General features: G+C 45.7%; 1 protein-coding gene across 2 annotated transcripts in view; it reads left to right on the plus strand.

The window, feature by feature from the left end:
* The window catches only part of spata5 (spermatogenesis associated 5), a 334,835-nt gene that overhangs the window by 204,379 nt on the left and 122,906 nt on the right, over positions 1-7,550 (plus strand). The gene's annotated exons all lie outside the window — the stretch shown is intronic.

Here is a 7,550-nt window from a genome sequence, read left to right on the forward strand (position 1 = left end):
GACCTTGGGTGCTGTCTGTGTGAGCACGTTCTCCCTGTGATCATGTGGATTTCCTCCAGTCTGCTCTGCTTTCATCATACATCCCAATGTTGTGCAGGATTGTAGGTTCATTTGGCCTCTGTAAATTGCCCCAGTGTGTGGGGAGTCACGAGTGTTTAATTGTCATTTGTAACATCAACAGAGCAATGAAATTCTCACTTGCAGCAGCACAACAGGCCTGTGAGCACATTACCCATAGATAACATACAACAAACAAAAACATATGAATAACCCCAATACTAATGCTAAAGAGCACACAGTCCTTTGTAGTGGGGTATTAAGAATAAGGGGTATTAAGAATAAGGGGTAGACCATTTAGAACAGAGACGAGGAAAAACATTTTCACCCAGAGAGGTGTGAATCTGTGGAATTCTCTGCCTCAGAAGGCAATGGAGGCCAGTTCTCTGGATGCTTTCAAGAGAGAGTTAGGTAGAGCTCTTAAAGATAGCGGAGGCAGGGGAAACGGCTGGAACGGGGTACTGAATTTGGATGATCATAGTGAATGGCGGTGCTGGCTCGAAGGGCCGAATGGCCTACTCCTGTACCTATTGTCGATTGTCTATTGAAAGTGGAATAACATAGAACTAGTGTGAACGTGTGATCAATGGCCAGCCTGGACTTGGCTGGCCAAAGGGCCCATGCTGTATCTTTCAATTCATAAGTCTTAGACGTTTTTACACAGGTTTCAGCCTCAGTATGCAGTGGAAGGTGCGAGGTTTAATCTCTGGCTGTTCCCTATGGAGTTATTACATTAGCTGTACCAAACTCATCATGTTGTTCTGGACTTTGGAACATTCCATGGTTGTGGTGCTTTGCTCCATTGCTTAAGCAAGTGCTCAGTCAAGGCATTGCTTAAATCTAAAAGCACAGAGGAAGTATTTCAAAGAAGCTGAACAAAAGGTACAGGTGTGAATCTTATAAATGACGAGGAAAAATGAGGAAACATCTGGTATGCAATGCCTGGAGGCAGTTTTATAATCACTACCATTGGTCTTGTATGTGGAAGGTTAAATACAAACTGGAAAAAAACATTTATCTACAGAGATTCATTTTCTTTCGTTGAACTACAAATATAGTTGTCTGGTAGAAATGGTTGTTGGCATACACAACTGCCTGATCTTCTAAAAACAGATTCCCAAACAGACCGGGAGAAGTGGATGCAAGTGAGGTCAAGAATGTGGATAATCTGGAGCTGGCTGATATCAAGGAGGAGATGTTAGATGTAAGGGATTGGACAGGCTAGATGCAGGAAGATAGCTCCCGATGTTGGGGAAGTCCAAGACAAGGGGTCACAGCTTAAGGATAAACATAGAAACATAGAAATTAGGGCAGGAGTAGGCCATTCGGTCGAGCCTGCACCGCCATTCAATATGATCATGGCTGATCATCCAACTCAGTATCCCACCTGCCTTCTCTCCATACCCCCTGATCCTCTTAGCAGGGCCACATCTAACTCCCTCTTAAATATAGCCAATGAACTGGCCTCAACTACCCTCTGTGGCAGAGAGTTCCAGAGATTCACCACTCTCTGTGTGAAAAAAGTTCTTCTCATCTCGGTTTTAAAGGATTTCCCCCTTATCCTTAAGCTGTGACCCCGTGTCCTGGACTTCCCCAACATCGGGAACAATCTTCCTGCATCTAGCCTGTCCAACCCCTTAAGAATTTTGTAAGAAGATCCCCTCTCAATCTCCTAGATTCTAGAGAGTATAAACCAGTCTTTCTTCATAAGACAGTCCTGACATCCCAGGAATCAGTCTGGTGGACCGTCTCTGCACTCCCTCTATGGCAATAATGTCCTTCCTCAGATTTTGAGACCAAACCAGCAATACTCAGGTTGGCTAGACCCTGTAAGCAGTAGAAGTTAGATGCTCCTATACTCAAATCCTTTGTGGCTAAAGGGATCAGGGGGGGTAGGGAAATCCCTGCAGAAAATTCCTGGGGTAGGATTTATGCACATTTGGAAGTGCAGGGGCTGATCGGGATAGATGGCATGGCTTTGTGTGGGAAGCTAATAGCCATGATGCTTTATCCCGAACAGCTCCGTCATTACGGACTGTTCCCAGGGACACATTCAGAGACTGACATTGAGTGCTGCTGGAAGGTCATCAACTCGGTGAAAGATGCTCTTTGGTCTGCCTGAGCGTTGTTCACCACCCAGCAGAGCGAGATGTCCGTCAGGGAATGTTGCCGACTGGCCCGCTGCAAACTACAGGAGCGCGTGCTGAGGGATGCACTGAAGCTTGGTGCAGCCAACGCCAAGGCTCGGTGGGGGAGGACCACAGTCTAGGGTCCTTCCGCTGCTGGACAAAGGGGGCAGGGTGTGGTGGAGACACCCCTCAAAACAAGGGAAGGTATTCTACGCCAGGGGGCCACATGAGTGGCTCGGGTGGGGGACAGACTTGAGAAATGTATAAACTGTATTGAACAATTTGTATAGCCTCCGAAAATGTCGAATTCTTTTTTTGCACGGTTCACGCATTGAGTATATTTATTACTTGAATAAAGTCTATTTTGAAATATTGAAACAAATGATGGTTGACCAAAGCTACAGTGATGGGATGGAATGGATAACATGTCTACAGTTGTGTCAATAACTAAGATCCCTTCTATTTGTGGAACTGAATATAAAACATCCTCTGACATTTAAAGAGCAAGGCTCTCTTGATACCTGGCAAACCCAACACACTGAATTAACCCCAGCCAAAATAGCCTGGTGATTATTCATATTACTCTTTTCTTTATTATGTGCTCAAGACTTTGTGACTAATACTAACAGTAACTGAGTTCAAAAGTTATTTAATAACTTTCTTCTCACAGCCATCTAACTGAATCATGTTTAAGAAGGAACTGCAGATGCTGGAAATATCGGAGGGAGACAAAACTGCTGGAGAAACTCAGCGGGTGAGGCAGCATCTATGGAGCAAAGTAATAGGGCCGAGACCCTTCTTCAGACTTATGGGGGGGGGGGGAAAAATAAAGGAAGAGGCAGAGACAGTAGGTTGTGGGAGAGCTGGGAAGGGGAAAGGATTCACTGCGGAGCGGGGCGATACCTTACCTGGATCGCTGGGCCGCTGTTTCAACATCAACATCGCGGAGCTTTGGTTTGCGGAGCTCCCAGCGCGGGTGGCGCTGACTTCAACATCGCGGAGTCCTGGGATCCCTTTGCCGAGGGCCACCAGCGTGAATCTCCGCCCAGCGCAGCCTGTGGACTTCGGGATCCGGTAGGAAATGGTCAATTAGGAACTCCAGGCCGCTGAGGTTGTTCTCCCATTCCGACGTCGGAGTTCCATCATCCCGGCAAGCGGGCCTGAGCATCGGGCCACCCGTGGCGGCGACTGCGGAGGGCTCGGGAGGCCCCGACCACGGGTGAACATCAAAGAACATCAGAGGAAGAGGACTGAACTTTGGTGCCTTCCCTCACAGTGGGAAACTTTTATTCCGCTGTGTGGGAATATTTTGTGTTGGAGTCCATCGTGTGTTGTGTTCATTTTTTATTCATACGGCTGTATGGTGACCACACATTTCATTGTCCCAACTGTTACATGTGACAAATAAATGTATCTTGTATCTTGGAAGGAGGGAGAAAGCAAGGACTCTTTGAAATTGGACAACTCAATGTTCATACCGCTGGGGTGCAAACTACCCAAGCAAAATATGAGGTGCTGCTCCTCCAATTTGCGGTGGGCCTCACTGTCCTGGGCCATGGAGGAGGCCCAGGACACAAAGGTCGGATTCCGAATGGGAGGGGGAGTTGAATTGCTGAGCCACCGGGAGATCAGGTTGGTCATTGCGAACTGGGCGGAGGTGTTGGGCGAAGCGATCGCTGAGCCTGCGCTTGGTCTCACCGATGTAGAGCAGTTGACACCTAGAACAGCGGATGCAATAGATGAGGTTGGAGGGGGTGCAGGTGAACATCAGTGAGTCCTATGATTGAGAGTTAGATGGCTGTGGGAAGTGAGTCATTAAATAACTTTTAAACTCAGTTACTGTTAGTATTAGTCAAAAACTCCTGAGCGCATAATAAATAAAAGAGTAATATGAATAAGCATCAAGATGTTTCACAGTAGTGAGTTGAATTCTTGACCTCTGGTTGTGAATAAAAAGTCCTTATTAGCAGAATTACTTGAACAGGAATAGGTTCACTATGGGTCAAACCATTCTCTCGTCTGAAGTCAAGGACCTACTGTTTGTGTATATATCGTTCCTGTTGAGTAAATAACCTGTTTTCAGAAAATGTTATTCACTGCCTAATGGTTCACAGTGAACTATTAGTAAGAATTTCCTGTTGCACAATATATTAAGCACTTCAAATTGTAATGTCATGTTTTCCCAAAATAACTTTCCAGAGAAGAAGTTTCAGGAGCCTGAAATCTGCAATGTCCAGGTTCAGGAACAGCTACTTCCCCACAGCCATCGGTCTATTAGACACAACATCAAATAAGCTCTGAACAATAACAGTCTATGATTACTATTGCATTTTATCTGTTTATTTATTGTGTATATATGGTCTATGGTATATAGACACACTGAACTTTTCTGTATTATGTTTACATATTCTGTTGTGCTGCAGCAAGCAAGAATTTCATGGTCCTATCTGGGACACATGACAATAAAACTCCCTTGACTCTTGACACTTAGAAAGATATTGCCTTCACAACTGAGAAAGAATGGTGCACACATGGGATTAAAGACAGCTCAATCTACCAGCCTGTTTCATGGTGCACATCCAATGCCATTCCGTGCTGTTGGTATGATTTTGAGGATGGAACTGCAGGCAGGAAGCTACTGCAAATGTCGCTGTCTAATGTCATTGACAAAGGCTGGGCACAATCTTAATAAAAATTCAAGGAGTGTCAGCATTATTTGAATTCCAACAGTGGGAGGGACCAACTATCCGGAAAAGTCTTAAGGGCCTGTCCCACTTACGTGTCCTTGGCACGCAAATTACACGACCTCGTGGTCGCATTGAGCCTCGACGATCCCGTGAAGGCCGCTCGCGACTTCTTTCGACCCCACAGCCGTCTGGAGCGCGTGACGTCATTTGAAGATGGACACAAAGCTGGAGTAACTCAGCGGGACCGGCAGCGTCTCTGGAGAGAAGCAATGGGTGATGTTTCGTGTCGAGACTCTTCTTCAGTCTGAAAGAAGGGTCTTGACCCGAAACGTCACCCATTGCTTCTCTCCAGAGATGCTGCCGGTCCCGCTGAGTTACTCCTGCATTTTGTGTCTATCTTCAATTTTCTTGGCCCCGCTCTGGGAGTAGAAGTGGGGGCGGATCCGGACCGCAACGGCCGTGAGCCCCAGGCCGAGTTCGGCGATCGTTTGCCCGCTTCTGCTGCTGTTGGAGGTGAGACGTTGCGTCGCGCCAGGGTCTTGGGCCTGTCCCACTTTGGCCGTCAGTTCCGCGACAGGCTGTTGGCGCGTGAAGATTTTGTTCGCTACAAAAATTTCGATGTCGCGCACAACTACATACCCCTCCGCGCTTCTCAGTGGGACCGGCCCCGTGCGGCCATAGGATGCCCGTGCGTCTCAACGCGACCACGGGATCGTGTAATTTGCGTGCCAAGGCCACGTAAGTGCCCTTTACAATAGGGGCCTAGGAGGAGCAGTTGTGTTCCTCACAGATTCCACAGGCTACACATATCGCTTTGTCGATGATAACAAAAAATGGGGTAAAAAAATGAACAAATAGATGGTAGAAACACAGACAATGCCAACAAATAGAGGGAGATGGAAAAGAGGACACTCTTAGATTGAGTAAAAGGGAGGAATATCTGTATAAACTGCTGTAGGAAGGCAAGATACCGCCATTGTAAATTAAAGAGAATGTGGGAGAAAAATGCTAGCATAAACTAGAACGCAAAGAAATACCAGTATGAAGTTGGGAGAGAGAAGACTTCATGACTGCCATATTAATTGTTAGACATAAATTTTTGCAATTGACTGAAAAACTGAATTTGATTTCGGAGGTATCAGATTCATGTGAAACAATGAAAAAGGTTGGAAATTGATACAGTGAAGGGGAAAAGAGTGCAAGTTTGAAGAAGAGGACAAGTTTCCAAATTACGTGGAAGAAGGCTATTTGACCCACAAGACCACACCAGTTCAACGAGCAATCCCATTACTTCTGCTCATTTTATCTGTAACTAAATCTCATCTTATTTCCACTAACTACCTTCAGATTCTACAACCTGTCTCTACCTGGAGCAGTATAACCTCCCAAACCCACATGTCTGTCAGATGTAGGAAGAATCCAGGGAAAACCCTGATGGTCACAGAGAAACCGTAAAAACTTCACACAAGTAGGCTGTGGGCGGGGCATCAAAAATGTGTCTAGAAATAGGTTTACGTGACCCAAGTCACCAAACTACATGAAATGTTCCACAGATTTAGATGAAATATAATTGAGAAGGAAGTCATAACTCGTCATTGCCAAAAGTTGCACATTAATTAATTAAACTAATTAGAAAATGAGATCGGGGAAATAAGCACCATCTAGTGGCCAATGCCCGTATTACACCATGGGCAGCCTATTTCCGTGTTGCAGTCCATTTAAACTATATATATATGTAACCTGTAAATATGAATGTAATCATATATAATTAAGTATAATTATATTATATAAAAATAATATGATGAATACAATTGTGAGTGTGTTTTTTTAATGACACTGTCGCAGAGGTCCTGCTCCTGAACCAGCCTAATTAATGGGTTAGGGCAGTTCTTGTGGGTTCCTTCCTTTACTGAACCCCACTGACTGCCAGTGTGCAGAGTGGGGGTGACGGCCATAGTGGGACGGGCAGTGCCAGGCAGGCATGTTCCAGTCGCTGTAATAGGAAATTAAATGAGACTGCAGCAGATGTCCCAGGTTTTAAGGGCTCATGAACCTGCCTAAAGGGTCAGGACAGATCCTCTAGGTTTCCCCATTTACTGAACCGCGCTGACTGCCAAAGTGGGGAGAGTGGGGGTGACGGCCATAGTGGGACTGGGGCAGTGCCAGACCTGTAAGAGACCTGTCTTATTTCTGATTGAAATGTCACATCCTGGCCAAGAATCGAATGCTCTGATGTTTACTCGGTGAATATTCATTTTAAGCTACAATGAGCTTATATTTATGTTATAGCCCCCCCCCCCCCCCCCCCCCCCCCGATGGTGCCTTTGCAAATGAGGGCTATTACCATTAACCTAAAAGAACCCTAAACGTGTTGCATTGTTTTATCTCTAGTTTGTGTGTGTGTCTGTGTGTGCCTTTCAAACATGTATCTGTGGCTGTGTGTATGTACGTGTGGAGGGATGTATGTGTGCATGTATGTTTGGATGTGTACATGTATGTCTGTGTGTGTGTTTGCATGCATGGATGTGTGTGGATGGATGTGTGTGTGTGCGTATGTATGTTGTATGTGTGCATGTATGTGTGGTGTGATTGTGCATGCATGGCCAAATGTGCGTATGGATTTGGATAAACAGTGTGTGTGTGGATGTGCGTATTTGTATGTACTTTGAACTTTTGT

Source organism: Leucoraja erinacea, chromosome 1 (assembly GCF_028641065.1).
Source record: "Leucoraja erinacea ecotype New England chromosome 1, Leri_hhj_1, whole genome shotgun sequence".
In the NCBI taxonomy this organism is placed as follows: Eukaryota; Metazoa; Chordata; class Chondrichthyes; order Rajiformes; family Rajidae; genus Leucoraja; species Leucoraja erinaceus.